The sequence below is a fragment of the Manis javanica genome, chromosome 2 (genome assembly GCF_040802235.1).
Source record: "Manis javanica isolate MJ-LG chromosome 2, MJ_LKY, whole genome shotgun sequence".
NCBI lineage: Eukaryota > Metazoa > Chordata > Mammalia > Pholidota > Manidae > Manis > Manis javanica.
The window spans coordinates 91,481,962-91,498,725 of NC_133157.1; the positions used below are offsets into that span (position 1 = coordinate 91,481,962).

The 16,764-nt window shown below is 53.6% G+C and overlaps 1 pseudogene; it reads right to left on the reverse strand.

Annotated features, from left to right (window-relative positions):
• Positions 1 to 24: 24 nt before the first annotated feature.
• LOC118967288 (sphingosine 1-phosphate receptor 3-like) lies at positions 25 to 12,232 on the reverse strand (annotated as a pseudogene).
• Between the last annotated feature and the right edge of the window lie 4,532 nt (positions 12,233 to 16,764).

A 16,764-nucleotide genomic window follows, 5' to 3' on the forward strand; every position in this document is an offset into this window, starting at 1 on the left:
GGCTGCAGTCATTGGCCATGCTGGGGCACCGCCACACCAGTTACGTGGAGCACTGGCCTCTCTATGTCAAGCAGAGGGTGGACACACAGACACAGGCTAAATAAAACACCATTTGTAAGGAGCAGCCCGCAAGGGGCTGGTTGTGAACTCTTCTTTCCTGTTGCAAATGGGGCAGAACAGAACATTGCAGCTCTTTCAGCTGTACATTGCCTGCCACGACCTCCAACCCTTTCCCTAATGAAGGGCACTCTACTGACCTTCCCCAAAGCAGGCTGGCCTGCTAACATTGGCAGCATGCACCCTGATACCCAAAGCCGCACTGCCACCCACTGTGTTGGTGGAGGTGTAGGATGGCAGGGTCACTGAGGCTCCAGGAGTGGTTCGGTCCTGGAGAGACTCTGGGAGCAGTCGGGAACCCAGGCTGGGTTCTGCATACCACAGGGCTAGCCCCCTACAATGACTCCCAACAACAGGTCCAAACAAAGGCTTTTTGGTTTTACTTTTTTAGAAAACATACATGGGACACAGTGAAGGCCACTAAGTGAATGAGATTGAATGCACTAGTTCCCTACGGCTGTGAATCATTTCAGTGCTGTCCAGCCCTGGGGTACATGTATGAATGGACAGACATATGTATGAATGACATGTTGTTATTAAAGCTGATCCTTGTTTTTTTTTTTTGCATATGTCAAATGAACACAAGTATTTTTCATTCAGATTGCTTGAAATTTTTGTGTTATCTTAAAAGGGATTTGGGGTTATCATGCAAGGTGTTACAAATATTAGCCAGGGAGCCCCAAAGCCCTTCAGATAGGAAGCTCTAAAGTCATTTTGTTACCTACATGAAAGTGAACAGCCAACATTCTGGCTCTCTGAAGCCCTGCTCTGTTTTCTTAACCCAGTGCACACTAATGCTTAACTTTTCTAGAAATGCCCTGGGTTTTCTCAAGCTATTTAATAAGAGAAGCTCCTTTTCAGCGATGTTAAAGAAGGCAAAAAAAAATGCCACTGGTAAGCATCTCCTTATAAATAGGATTTATCTCATCAGTAACAAAAATGAGGACAGTCTTTGGTCAGTACATGGGGATCCCCCAGGCCCCACGGAAATGTTCCTCATTGAGGGGCACTGGCATTGGGTAACAAACGGGAGTCAATTTCTCTTCAAAAATTAAATGAAGATTTCTCTTCCCTTTTTTACTCAGGCAAATTTCTCATCAAACCTAACAATCTCTAAGAGCTATGATGTGGGTTTACCCAAGTAAGAATCCTCTTGAAGGTTGTCTCGTTTTTGCTTCCCAAAGAGCTCAGCACGTCACCTATGTCAGTGGGAGCTCTACACATGTGTGTGCTCCCCTTCACACGTGTGTGTGGCTTGCTGAGTCCTTGGGAAGGACAAAATGCCTTCTAACTAATGTTAAGGTGAAGATACAGGGTCAACCTCCATTAAAAAGTAAGCTTAGAGCATCTTTACATTCCTCTGACGAATGCACAGCGGGAGCCTTGTCTGATGCTTCAGCTGCCCTAAGAGTGCCTGTCAGGGTCAGCTTTCGAGAAGCCGGGAGACGCTCACAGCCCCCGCGATTCAGCTGTGACCAAGCGGGGCGGTGGGGGCAAGGGCTGATACCAACTTGGTGCTTTTCTGATACAGAATCAAACTCAACAAGAGATCACAGTGCCATCTCGTAGGCCTCCACGACTTCAAAAGAAACTGCCCACTGCACTCGTGGCCAAAGTGCCCACATCCACAGAAGGCTGCTTCTGCAAGCTGGAGGTGACACAGGCCGGGCGTCCATCCTCCAGCTCTCCCTCATGGGTCCTCTCCAGGTTCTCTGGGGACACAGGCTGCTGGAAGACGCTGGCTGGCTTTTCTGTGATTTGGAAAAATCCCAAAACAATCATGTAATCTGGCTAACTTGGATTTTGGATGAGCTTATGACTGTGGAGACAGACACTGTTGAGCTTGGGGGTTTTCTCCAGGATCCGTCAGATGTCAGGATGTCTTGGGACTGTTTGGGGTCAGACCCCTGCATCTGAGACCAGCTGCGGACAAACCCTCTTTATGGGAATTTGGGCATCCAAAACCTGCTTAACACCAGACTTCCCGTTGGTCTGAGAAATGGGCTGGCATGTCCACCTCGATCCCACTGTATCCTTACTCCTGTCCTTCCATCAGAAAGTACTTGGCCAGCCTGTTACATAGCTGTGCTGGCAGCTCCCACGTGTATCAGCAGTGGACACTGGGAAGACGAGCAATCCGCAGCACAGACATGGCAAATACACAGCACATGGTCCATGCAGTCGGCACTCCATGCAGCTGCCACATACTGTGCCCACATGGGGACACACCCCGGGCACCATGTGCCCACCTCCTTCCCTCTCTGGGCATCAGGGGGAGGCAGCTGATGAGGGCAGCAGCTGGGCACCTCCAGTAGATTCTGGAGCTGAATCGGACAGGGCATGCTGTCTACACTGCAGAGGGCTGGCGAGTCCTTGGGTCCCCTCCTTGACAGATGTCCACACTGGGCAGGCTTTAATTGCTGACAAATTAAACGTCCTGTTCACAGCTCTGGAAGAGCCCCAGACATGAGGCCTGCAATAAATAAGGTCGCAGCTGCAGAGGCAGGGGATGGAGGACCCCGCTCCGGGGGGCAAACGCCCTCACTAGCAAAGGGTGCCATTGTGCAGAGTCTCGTTTCTGTCTGTTATGCAAGGTGAGGCAGCTGTTTGCGGAGGGTCTTCCTTGTTCTTTGGGGAGGGGCTGCTATTATTGCTACCGCTGGATTTGCTTCGGCTGGGGTCGAGCGTGGGCTGGGCGGGTGAGGAGTAGGCACCCCGGCCCCTGAGCAGGCAGGCGCACACCAGCCGCGGGAAAGCTTGCCGCATCTCCTTGCTGGCCAGCGTGTAGATGACGGGGTTCATGGCCAAGTTGAGTACGGCCAGCACAATGAACCCCTGGGCCTTGAATAGGACAGAGCACTGCTTCACCTCACAGGCCATGTCGATGAGGAAGAGGATGAGAGCGGGGCCCAGAAGGCGATGAACACGGTCACCACGATCACCACGGTCCGCAGCAGGGCCAGGGAGCGCTCCGAGTTGTGGGGGCTGGCCACCCTGCGGCTGCTGGACTTCACCAGGAAGTAGATGCGCGCGTACAGGACCGCGATGGTCACCAGGACGGCCGTGAAGATGCTGATGCAGAAGGCGATGTATTTCTTGGAATAGAGGGGCAGGATGGTGGAGCAGTCCGGGAGGTGGTGCAGGCAGTTCCAGCCCAGGATGGGCAAGGCACCCAGCGAGAGAGCAACAAGGCAGCACATCCCGATCAGGAGAAGGACATGGTGCCTCTTGTTGGCGTCGTAAGGCCTCATTTTGATCATGGTCAAGTGCCGCTCAATAGCAATGGCCAGCAAGCTGCAGGTGGACGCTCCGAGGGTCACGAACATGCTGCCTTCCCGCAGGAACCACACCGTTGGGGACAGGCTCAGTGTCTTCTTGCCCGACATCAGAATGTTGACCTTGTAAGCGATGCCGGCCAGCAGGTCAGAGAGAGCCAGGTTGCCAATGAAGAAGTATATGCGGTTGTGAAATTTATTGTTTTTCCATATGGCAATCAAAAACATAGATGATGAAGCTGCAGATGATCAAGAACAGCACAGTGGTGAGTGTGCTGCCCTCAGGGGCGTCTCTCAGCCTGCCCTCCAGCTTGCCCACGTAGTTGTAATGCTGGTGCAGGGTCTCATTCCAGGGGGAAAGTCTGGGGAGCGCTGACAGGATGGTCGCCATCACTTGGAACTCACAGTGGTTGCCTCCAGGATCCGGCAGAGGGCGCCCTGGGAACGTCCATCTCCAGGGAAAGCACAGCAGCTCAGGCTTCATCAGAGACCCAGGCCAGACCCCAGCCAGTGCTGAGTATAGGCTCCTGCAGAAAGATCAGAGGGGGGCGCTAGAGATAAAGTACCTCTGCATAAGAGAGGCAGCAAAAGCTGGAGAAAGGCACCAAAATGCTGAAGCATTTGGATGGCCGGTGGTGTAAGGGCCCGGAGAGGGCCCCTCCCAAGTAACTGGGACCGAAGCAAGCACCTTGGTGTCTGCAGCTGCCCAGGAGGGAAACTGTGCATGAGCGCCACAGCCACTCACTCGGGTAATGATGACATACAGACCCAAATAAAACTTCTATCCGGAAGCCTCATGGCACTTTGAAATGCTCCCCAGTCCAATAATGGTAACCCGTTACACCCAGTCACTGGGAGAAAATCAGGATTATCTTAGGACAAAAAGGATGGACTCCAAATGGCACCTGCCTGATTTCTGAAACCTTCCTGGTGAGTCCAGAGTGACACCGTGGGCAGCACCCACCTGGCTGATGGTATCCTCTGGCTCCATGGCCAGGGACAGAGACTGGGTCCAAATGGCCCCCAGCCATGCCTGGCACAGAGCCCTGAGGCTGGACCACGTGGCCAAGGAAGGGCCAGCCTAAGGCCACGCACAGCCCACGTGGCCGCTTCTCCGGTGAGCAGCTGAGCATGGAGCAAAGGCGGGAGGGAACACAAGCCTGTAAAAGTGGCATCAGTTTCTCCTGCAATCAAAGGAGGAAAAAGCAAGGGGCAAGCACTCAGGCTTTGAACCTGGCTTAAATTCAGTTTAGATACAGACTCTAAACTCCCAAAACTAACTCGGCGCACATGCACTACAACAACAACCCGGGAGCACTAGTGAGATAGTGAAGGTGGGGAGCCCAAGGGCTAGGCCCTCGATGGCTGAGTCGTACCGTTGCCCCCATCTGGATCTCCGCACCCTCACCATGGTGATGCTTATCGTCTCCTGTGACATCCACAGTGGTGCAGACCAGCTACCAGAGACACAGCTCTCCGTGGACTCACTGCTTTTCAACTAAAAGGAGTATTTAATTAAGAGCAAATGAGGTGAATTCAGAACAGCCTGCTGTGTGTATCCAGTGGAGATTTTCTTTTTCACTTTTGTGATGTTTAAGTCACAGATCTGAGCTTGGTTCAGAGATACATGGACATCTGGGCTCTGCATTTTGGGGTGTGGTGGGGTCTGAAGTCCTCACCCACCACTGAGCTCATTTCCAAGTGCCGGTCAGGGCTGGAGAAGGCCTCGGTCCCTGGAAGGAGCAGGGCTCAGCACGGCAGCTGCTCTGTGGAAGAGGAATGGGGGCTCCAGCCAGGGCTCCCGGCCCTCAGGCCCACCTCCACCAGCCAGGGGAGCTGGGGTTCTGGAGATTGGGAAGGGGGAGTCCTCCACATCTTCACAGCGATCTCTTCCACATCTGGGAGCTTCCATGTGCTGCGTGTTCTGGAAACGCACAGTCCCCAGTGTCTGAGCCGATGCCTGTGCTCTGCCTGGAACTGCCCCCTGGCCCTTTCTCAGCCCCCGTGACAGCTGTCTGAGGTCGCAGAGGACTTGGGGGTCAGCCTGAATGTCAAGAGTGGCAGAAACTTCCGTAACTTCCAAAGGGAGGAGCAGGCAAATTCCAAGGCTGGGCTGATGATGAAGGGCTGGGGGGACCTGCCAGCATCTCCCCCATTACAGTGTGCCCCTGGAGGCCACATAGGACACTGCAACCCACCATCCCAACCATGGCCTATGCAGGCCAAGGGCACCTTGCTGCCTTGCGCAGAAGGCAGGGCTCCCCACCAGTTTGGATGGCGTCCCAGCAAGGACAACAGACTTTGTCTGCAGGGGCCCAGAGTTGGACAGGCCACTCAATGGCAGCTTTCCCCCAGCCCCCCATCCATTTTCATTTAAATCTCATCTGTCCCTCAAGCCTCAGGTCAGATTCTTCCTGCCCAGCCCCTGCTGACTTTTCTCTGAGGCTGTGTAACACTTTTTAAAACAAATTGCAAGTTGTCTCTTAAAGGTTAGAAATAGTTATGGCAGCTGACAGTCTCTGAGCCTTCTGCCTGGAGAGGTTTACTTAACACAGACTCATAGCACCTGAGTGTTCCAGTGAGCATTCACATGTTCATGAGGCTAATTAAAAAGTAAATTATCGCTGCTTATCGAGGCTCATCCCTAACTGCCCGTGAGTGGAGAACCCATGCCCAGCTTCGCCAGCTGGGCTCTGGGCCTTGAAGGCACAGGACAGGTAGCCCATTAGCATCAGGCCCCAGGGTCACACCTCCTGCTGAGCAAGGCGCAGCATCCCCACGTGGGCAGCACCATCCGCACCACATGTGTGCCTGCTGTGGAACAGGCACAGACAGGGTAGGGAAGAGAAATGCTCTATGTCACCCCCTGGAGTTGAGGGAGTAGCACCTGGTGCCCCAAGGACAATAGTGAGCTCGCCAGCTGGCCAAGGGCCTCCATGTGCTCCCCATGTCAGGTGGCCTGCTGCCATGTCCAGGTGGACACCCCTCCACTATGCCACATCCAGTTTGCCGCAAGATGTCTCAGGGACATCGGCACCCCTATCAGGGGTTTCTGTCTCAGAAGCAGTAATGGCACTTCAGTGGTTAACATGCTGAGTCATGAAGGTAACTGATTGGCACCCGACCAGTCTGAATCATAAGAACACACCAGTAGCCCCTAAAAGGATGAGGAGCAGACATCACGTGTGAATTTACAACCAAGCTGGGGAGGAGAGCTCCAGGCATCACTTCTGAAAGGGTCGGAATGCCCAAAACATCCAAAGCTTGTCTTCAGGAAGACTCCACGGCGGCTGACACACCTCCCAGCCCCGCCAGACACCCCCAGCCCGTGACTGTTCACACAGCACGGAGAAGTGAGTTCCCGTGAAACTGCTGGACCCAATTCACAGGGGTAAGAGAGGAGGAAGCCCACACCAACCCGCATCTTCTTCTTCTTTCCCTGCAGGTGCAGAGTTGATGGAACCGAGCAGAGCAGAAGAGCGAGCGAGCAGTGAGAGCTGAGCAGCAGGAGCACCGCCACAGTGCGGCAGAGGGCCTGTGCCGGGGGCCTGCCGGAACCAGGGCTCTGGAGGGTGAGCGTATGTTCCCATTGATACTTGATCTGTTGTCCCGGCCCGCGGGACGAACGTGGAGTGTACCGGAGACGCCTGCAGAAATGAGACAAGCAAGAGACACAAAGAATGACCAGCAAGACAGGATGTCTGATCAAGGTGGCGAAGTTTATTGTTTACAGGCTCAATTTATACAAGTAGCAAGTAAGGGGTGGGTCAGGAGATAATTGGACCTTAGGTGGCGCTGGTGGGGAGGTGTTTTCACACATCCTCAAGGTCTCCGTATTTTCAGAGTGAGGAGTCTTGGCTCATCTTCAAGGACAAGATATGTTTTTGTGAGCAGATAACTTCCAAGGACTGCACTGGTTGCTCTCAAGCTTGTGCTTTCCCATGCTGCGTTCAGACGTGGGGGAAGGGACATAGCCCCGGCTCCCAACAATCTGTCATTTCCCACAATTAAATACTCATCACTCAAGAGGCATAATCTTTCAGGACACTGTGAGGCGTGATTCTGCACGTTTTGGGTAACTAGAAGGTATCCCACTGTTTGGAATCTAAAAGCTGCCTTTCCTCAGATTATCAGCATTAGAAAGTTGGCCCCATCTTGACAGTTTAGTGCTGGGCAAAAGGCCAGACTGATTTTGGGTGCGTCTGAGCATCGTTCTGTGTGGTCAAAGCATCTCAGAGGAGTTCGGTTCCACCATGAGGGGGTGCAGCACAGACCTCGAGTTTTCGGGAAGAAGGCAGTGCCCCCTCCCCACGCCAAATCTCCAAGAGCCTCCCAGCTCTGCTCAGGGCAAGGTGGGACACCAGGCCTCCCCGGCACATCCATCCTGCACTGCCGTGCTGGGCACTGCACTCCTGGCAAGAGCCTGTCCCAACCCACAGAGAAGGGTCCTGACGCAGCACCCTGAGCTCAGCCCCTGTAGCCACTCCCCACCCCATGGGACCACCAGCTGGGCTTCTCACTCCCTTGAGTAGTGCAGCCTGTTCCAGACTCCACATAAAGGGAGCGCTGAGGCACCCACTGGCCCTGGTGCCTCCCTCCCAGCCTCACACTGGTGCCAGTCCCGTGCGCAGATGTGGGGGGGCAGTGACTCCACTGCGATGTTCCCATCATGTGGACAGATGGACCACTGTCTTCGTCTACGGACATGGGGTGGCCTCCACACCAGGGCTCACACGCTGTGAACCAGTACTCCGAGGGCTGTGGAGGGCATCCTCACGGTGAGAACCCACCTGTATCTCCTTGGGACACTGGATTTCCGAGCACTGGTGCTGGTGTCCAGGATGGGCTTTGATGTGGACGGTCTCTGCAGGGGCTCAGGGCTCAGCCAGCCCTCCTGCAAACTGGTGTTTGTGGGGAGCTCAAGTCCCCACCGAGAGCAGGATTTACACAGAAACACTTACATTTTGTTTTATTTTAAAAGATGAGTGTCTGGGGCTCGTAGCAGCCACCACCTGCCTTTACCTCGTAGAAACCTGATCACTGCTTACTTTCCATGAGGCCTGATGCTGGGAAACATGACCAGTGCCAACCATCTGCATGTCTTCAGAGAGCCGGGGCGTGGGATGGGAGACAGGATAGGGGTGCTTGTGCTCACTGTGGCCTTCCAGATTCCCAGAGGCCACACCTGTGAGCAGGCCTGGTTTGGGTCCATTGGCAGGGCTGCACCCCCAAGAGCTGCACTCAGGTGGCCTCGACCCCTGCAGTGCCCTCTGCCTCACCCACCGTGAGTGAGGGGTGCCTGCATTGCACCTGAGCAGCCCTGAGATTACTCACCAAACACCATTATCTAGGAAGACTGCCCTTTGCCATTAAATCAGGATCCTCGAGGCTTTTCAACACCAGCAGTTTATCTTTTTGCCAAGAAGAAATAAACGCTTTCTCGAAGGTGGCTCCCTGTGTGTCACCCAGGTCAGACCCTGCTGTTGCAGTCATGTGTCCCTCCCCTCCACCCCTACGGGGTGCGTCCCTGGGGAGGGGCAAGCCCGGGTTGGCCGATGAGTTCCAGATGTGCTTTCTAGGCTGGCCATTCACTCTCTACACACGTCAATTTGAAAAATAGACAAACTATAAAAAGAAGAAAAAAATTAAGGAAAATATTTCCACAGTCTGGGGTCTGTCTCCGTCCCTCCCCCACTCTGCAAAGGCAAAGAAGAAAAGCACAGTAAGACAGTGGGAAATTTCTCCCGGCCAGATGTAGGCTATTGTGCTTTAAAAGGCATGTCCTCCCAGGGAATCAAATAGTTCATCCTCCAAGCTCAATTAAAGCACTAAACATTGGCCAACAGGCAACATTTCTTGGAAAGTCAAGATTTTTGCTTGCTTAAAAGAATTTAGAAAGGAACTGGTGAGTGGCCATTGCTCTGTGCCCAGCAAATTCCTCTGCTGAGAGCGTTTTCCCTCGCTGCGGATTTCCTAGGCGATCTCACTCCGCTTTCAGAGGTGGTCCAGGCGGGAGGTTTCACACACAGCCTTGCAGGCTGTGCTGTGCTCCAGGCCCAGTAACAGAGCTCCTATGAGCCCATGACTACCGTCAGGCTTTCTGCTACCAGTGGCTTTTCCACAAGGTATCGCCCAGGTCAGCAAGGCTCAGGGTTAACCCTGGAGCCCAGGGCCTGCCTCGGTGGGGCTCTCCCGGGTGCCCAGCTGGCCCACCAGAAGGGAACTGCTTCTGACACAGGAGGGCTTACTCTCTTTGCTTTTTAAGCAAGCTCCTTTCAACCCCCTTCCCTGTGCTCTTCATCTAGATGGTGACAAGAGTGTCACCAGCATGCTTTAGGGCCAAATGGCTAGTATGCTAGCAGAATGCTGGAGTGTTAATCTGGGGGCTTTCCTGAAACAAATGGGAAGTCCTCATGCCAGAGGAATGGAGCGGCGTCTTCAGGGCCAGACAGCCTGGCTGACTGACTCAGGACTCTCTCTCCATTCACGGTGCTGACCAGATGCCAGATCGCCCAGCCGGGGACCATATGCTGCACCACACAACCTTGTCCCTGATTTACCTGACCGGCCTCTTGCCTGCGCTCTTACAGATGCAGCTGCAATTTCTTAAAAATGGAGTGAAAAAAACAAAACAAAACAAAAGTGACTGTGTGGCCGGTCACTGTAAGAACAATCACTGAAATGTATTAACTGAAACCAGACCGGATTCCACTCAGGATATCGTATCATCTCCAAGAGCTTATGAAAATCTCTTAAGGCAATTAATTAATGGCGCAGAAAACATACAGCAAAGAAATAATATGGAATGGCTCCAAACCTAATAAAGGAATCACTAAGCCAAATGTGAGAAAATAGGTAGGTTTTGGCTAAGGCATTAACCTATTCTGTCTGTGGGTGCCTGGCTGGCTATGTGTCACGGCACCTGAGTCACGACCCAAAGTCCTGGCAGAAAAAAGGGTTCTGTAGTAGAGAGACCCTCAGATTTTCAAGATGATGGCCAGTTCAAATTCTCACACTTTTAAAAATTAAAATACATGCATATGCCGTAGATACTGAAGCATCTGTAGGAACATGGAAGCGATATCATGGAATTAAACGAGTTAGAATTTCCAGAGGAAGGAAACGCAGTCCCAGAATTTTGTGAAAGTCATTTAGCCAATACTTAAGGCTCCTTCTACAGGAAATGGGGGTTCTGACAATCCACAAGTGGCAGAAAATTAGGAGAGTCATGCACTTAGGGAAATTCACAAATGCAAAAAGGAAAGCAACGTTTTCAAAGAGAAAACTGGCTGAGAAATCATTCTGCGCACATAGGAGGGGAGGTTCCTCAGGGCTGACTACGCACATTAGGTCTCTGCCCTCAGGTGACAAAGGCAGTAGACAGCAGGCGCCACACGGCTGGTTGCTGAGAAAACCCAACGTGTGTGGTTCTTCTGTGGATGGCGGCATTATTCATTCTGTTTCAGAGCTCTGCATCAGCTGAGAGAGAAATTGTGGGTCCAGACACTTCCACCACTCCTGAGCACAACACCCCCACCCCCACCCCCACCTCTACCAGCTGTGGGCACAGCCATCCTTGTTAGTCACACTTCTGCAGAACCTACTGCCCTGGCTCTTTCTAGGACTTCTCACAATTCCTAGATTTAACAGTGCCTGCAAGATTTTCATTAAGAAAGAAAAGAAAGTTGAAAAAAATTCAGAACAGTGTCTGCCACCTCTAAGGCCCAGACTCAGAAAGATGCCTAATTCTGGAAGCACTCAGAGCCTCAGCTCCAGGTGCAGCCAAGGACCTTCCATTTTCAAAACATCTTCCTGGAGAACCCTGTGTTCACACTGCTCCCCTTTACCTGCATAGCAAAGCGTGTTCCCTTTAAAAATCCAACAAGAAGCCCCCCTCTTACATCTAAATATAAAAACCCACCAGGAAATGTCACCGGGAGTATCCAGTGCCAGAGAGAGACACTGACCATTTGCAGACGGGGTGGTTGAAAAGGCGAAGCTTGCCCAAGTTCCCAGCATCTGGCCCAAGGCCTTGTCCTGCCCTTTCTCTGGGCTGTATCCCAGTTATGAAAGTGGCATACTGATTTTCCGTGGGTGCCTCATTATTGCATTGTATGGCCTTTATCTTCTTGAGGGATTCTGACAGGCCCTGCTTGCTTCATTTCAGAAATAGAACGAAAAATGGAATTTTGTGGCGAATGTAATTAAAAAGAACGATTTTTTCTCCAGTAGAACCGCAACCACACACACCCCGAGTCCGCAGTTCGCCATAATGTGAAGTCTCCATCCTGGGAGGGCGCCTAACTTTTTAGTTGTCACAGGAAAACCACGGGTGGAGCGTCTCCTTGAAGAGCCACCTCTCTTCCCTTCGGGTTATTAAGACGCAGCTGTTCTAACTGCTCCAACAGCAGCTAAAACGGAGCCACCCCCTGTCCCGGAGCCGTGGCGAGGTCACCGGAATGTATGGGCTGGAGGAGGGGGTAATGCCCAAGTGGTGCGCTCGCCCGCACAGGCTCTGTCGCGCCCGGGATCTGCTGGAATTCAATGTGAACAGTGGGCCGGCCGCCCCCATCGCACCCCCAGGACCGGCGCCCCCGGGACCGGCGTCCCAGGCCCCGCCCTTTCACCTCCATCTGGAAAGGTAGCTTCAGACTCCGTCCTCCGCTCACATGCAGCCTAGGCTGGGACACCAGGGTAATCGGGGGACTTGGGGCTCGTCCCCGGGCCGCGGGAATGCAGCTCGGGTAGTCCAGACACCGCGCTCGGCGCCGAGTGCCTGTCGCTTGTCCCCAGCCCGACCCTTTCAGACTCTCCGCTCGCCGGCCCCAGCGCAAACTTCCCCGGAGGCCCGCGGGCGGGGCCTGCGCTCGGCCGCCCGCCCCGCCCCCGGCCCCTCCCCAGCCCCTCCCACGCCAATCCCTCCCGATCCCCAGTCCCCCACCTTGTCCCCGGCCCCTCCCCACCTCCCAGACCCGGGCCTACTTCCCCTCTCCTCCCCACCGCCCAGCCCACACTCCCACCTCCCAGTCTCTCCAACCCCTCCCCACCTACCCCATCCCCGCGCCCGCCCCCTCGCGGGTCCTGCAAGGCCTCCCGCGCCCTCCGGTCTCGCCGCCCTTCGGGGCCCGGCTCGCCCCTCGGCCCCCGCCTTTGGCCGGCCTGCGGACCCTGCTCCTTGCGTGGGCGAACTCCAGACTGTCGTCCCCGGGGCCCAGGACCCAGCCGGGGCCGGTCGGAACAGGGTCAGGGCCGGGCTGGGCCGGGGCCCGCGGCGCCTGCATTGCTGTGATGGTGGTTCTTCCATTGTTCTCGGTCCTCGTCCGCCTTCACGGGCGCTGCCTGTGGGTCGACGCCGGGCAGACCCCGGCGTGCCCAGCTCGTGGACCCGCCGGGCGCCCGTGGAGTCGTCCCTTGGGTGTGAATAGAAGCTTACCTTCTCCGGCGGCGACTGCGGAGCTTTCAGTTGGAAAGGAAAGTGAAGACCGGAGGGAGGGAACGAGCACCGGCCCAAGAGCTTGCGGGTCGGGGTGAGGCAGAAGGCCTGTTAGTCCGCGAGCCGTGCCTTGAGAGCCGCCAGGTCGGGGGCTGCGTGGCCACCCGGAGCCGGGTGCGGAGCCTTGAGGCAGGGCCACTTACCTGCCCCTGATTTGCGCCCTTGCCTCCACGGAGGCTCTCCACCAGCCTTCCCCCTAGAACCACAGGCGGATGCTTATTTGGGGCTGCGTAGCCCAATGGGCAGGAGAGCACCCCCCCTGGTGCGGCCTTCTCTTTCTCCACACCCTGAGCCCTGGAGACCCTGGGGGCTTTTCCTGGCTGTCGCTGGCTCTCAGGGGAGGGCTGGCGTTGCCCTGGCCTTGTGCCCACTTAATCCAGTTGCCTGAGCTGTTCCTAGCCCCTCTGCAAAGTAGCCTTCCAAACTGGCTCGGTGTTGGTTCCCTGCAATCTCTGAGAAGCCGTTTCTGTCCCAAACTGCAGGTGGGACCGAATGTGCCTCCACTTCCCCACTCCTGCAGCGTCAGGCCAAGCAAAGGAGAGGAGGGTCTGTGCTCTTTGGCCGCTCTCCAGGGCCGGTTAATGCAGCGTGCTGGCCACTGTGGCTTGCACCCAACCAAGGGGTAGCTGGCTCATCAACAACCCGGCTCAGTAGTGGCTTAGCACTATGTTAATTCACCACTGGGTGCCAACTGGAGTTCTGATGGGCACCCCTGTCTCTATTCACTGGAGGAGGTCTGAAACGCAGATGTGACAGGGCAACCTGAAGCCTGGTGATGCCTCCAAAACCTTTCTCAGGGCCTGGACTCCAGAAGCCCCGAGAAGCCACCTGGCTCTTTACTGCAGGTGCCACCGAGGGAGATGCAGGATTTAACAGACAGGCAGTCCAGAAACTCTTCAGGCAGGGCTCTTTCCCCAAAGATTCCCATCCCCACTGACCCAGTGCCCTACCCGTATTGTGTCCCACCTCCCTTGGCATTAAAGCTCAGACACTAGACCCTGACAAGGAGGGTGTGGGGCTCAGTGCCCCCCATAACCCCTGGAGACAATATGCTCTCACTACTTCTCTCCAGAAAACCGGCCCTTCCTAGGAGTCTGTTGAGTAAGTCTTCCCCTGGGCATTCGTGGTTAATGAGGAATTTACAGGAATCTCATGGACAGACAGGGAGGGGAGATTTAGGAAATGCCCATTATGCGTCCTCAATGAAATCTCTGAGTAGAACAAAGCAATTTAATGCACCCTGCGGTGGAAGCACGGAGATCTGGTTAATCACCCAGTGCCAGCTGGAAAGGAAAAGCATTCTCCATTTTCAGTGGAGACCCCAAGCTGTCAGCACCTTAATGAGGGATCAAACAGCACTGCTCACACTGACATTATGGGATGTAAAATCCAGCACACAACATCACTGATGCTGTTCCTGCTAAAAATGCTTAACTGGGATAAAGGTCAAGCCTGTAGCCTTCACTTTATTTACAGGAAAGAGAAAGGAAAGCTCAGCAAGGTAAATGACACTGGGGAGAAAACTAGACAAGCCCAGAGAAAGGGCCGTGCTCCAGTCAGCTGGTCTGGTCTCCTAACAAGAATCAGTATCAGGAAAAGGACAGGAATGTTCCAGTATACAAACAGCTGAGAAGCAACATTTATTACAAGCATGGACCCTGATCAACTGGGTCAACTAAACAGCTTGAATGAATTTGGGGGAGATTTTGATATGGATGGAGTTTTGAATGATATTACAGAATTAGTGTTAATCTTATTAGGTGTGATAACAGCAAAATGCATATTGAGAAGAATGCCCTCATTTTTAGGAGACGCCTGCTGACCTATTGAAAGGTGAACTGTCTTGGCATCTGAAACTTATTTTTGAATGATTGAGCAAACCAGTATGCAAACATAAAGCTGATATGACAAAATGCCAGCATTTGTTGGATCTAGGTGGTGGATAATGGGGTGTTATACAATGTGTTCCTTTTCTTATATGTTTGAATTTTTCAAAAATGAAAAATTGGATAAAAATAAAATGGTGCTAAATAAATTTAAAAATATCTTCACTTCTGTGCTCAGGCTATCAAATCAAACCTAGGCCTATAGGAATAAGAGAAAAAGTCTGATTTATATCTATATACTTTTGAAAGCCACTTGAATATCTTTTGAACAAATATTTACATATTGTGATATATTACACATTTAATTGTAATTTTAAAAAAGACACACATTTACCTTCCCAACATCGCGCTGCATCCTGGCAAGCACGTGCAGCGTGGCTGAGGCACTTCCAGTTTTAAGACTCTGACCCACTGGGAGACCTTTCCCAGCAGAGCCGCAGCGCTGCAGGAGCGCCGTGCAGGAGCTGAGGGGCTGAGAAGGCCAGGCACTTGCCCTATAAATGCCCCTCTTTTCTCCTCCCTTCCCTCCCAGCCTCAGCCTCCTGGGGCCCGGAACACCTTTCCCAGGCCGCAGGGCAGAATTAAGCTGCAGCACCCTGGTTTGTAGCTCTTTTTCAGCCCTTATCTTGAGTGAATATGTGCACCCCTCTTTTGGTCTTCGGGGGCCGCTCCTCAGCATGCAGGGTGATGTGGTGTGACGTGGACAAACCTGCAGAGGGAGCCCTGGGCGGGAGCCTGGGAAGGGTGCCTGGTAGAAAGGAGCCCGGGGGAAACAGGCAATGTTGGGGACCCAGGTCTGTGGTTCTCCGACAGGTCACCATGATGCAAATCATTGCACAGCACTGGCGAGAAACAGCTTTAAAACACTGATCTGGATATGGATTTGCAAAACGAAGCTTGACCTTCAGTTCAATAATCCTGCCTGGACCCAAATAAAGCCTCTGGCTCTCTGGCTCTTTCGCAGTAGGTATTCGTTTGCTGACAGAGACAGCTACCAAAGCATGGCTTTGTGACTTCCACAGTCACTACCTACCTCCCTGTCCTCGTCTCTATGCTTCATGCGCAGGGTTCTCCACCCTCACTGTCAGCCAGGAGTCAATCGAGATGCCAGGAATTGCTCTTTTCATGTTTTGTATTTTGTTAAGGGTGCTTCTAATACTCAGACGCTGCAATAGTGTGTGTGTGTGTGTTCATGTAAGTGTGAAACTGTGTATGTGTGTGCATGTATACACAAGTGGGGGCATGTGTGTATCAATGTGCACATATGCATGTGTGTTTGTGTGGGTGTGCATACATGTGGATGTATGTGTGCAGGTGTGGGCACATGCTGCAGAGGGACTGTACTCCCGTGAGGGAGGGGATGTGGCTGACCAGCCATAGAGAACACACAGGTGGGCCCTGTGGCATAATACAAAATAAATATGTGGTCTTTGTTCCTGGTTCTTGGCACAGACCTCCTAAAATTCTTCTGTATGTTAACGAGGCTGCTACTGGTGGGGGCAGGGGGCTAGGTAGCTCAGGATGGAGATTGTTGACTTAGGAACCACCAGTGATTAGAGCGTTTCAGTCCCACTCCTACCCACAGGGAGGAGAGGGGCTGGGGATGGAGCGAGTCTCCAATGCTGGTGGGTTAATAACTGCTGCCTACATGATGAAACCTCCATAAGCCCCTAAACAACAGGTGTGGAGAGCTCTGTCCGCCGCTGGGAGGGTGGCGGCTCCACTCCCCTCGCTCGTGCCCGGCCGACTGCATCTCTTCCATCCAGCTGTTTCTGACCTGTACCCTTTACACGAAGCCAGTAAACGTAAGCCATTCCCTGAGTTCTGCGCGCTGCTCTAGCAAATGAGCAAGCCTGACACGGGGTGGGCCTGGCAGAAGCTTCCCTGGGAACTGCCAGCCAGGGAGATGTGGACTCGGCCTGGGGAGGCAGCAGGGTCTCTGGTGCTGTGCGCATGCACCTACCTGTGTGTTCAGGAGAAGCCTGAACAGTGC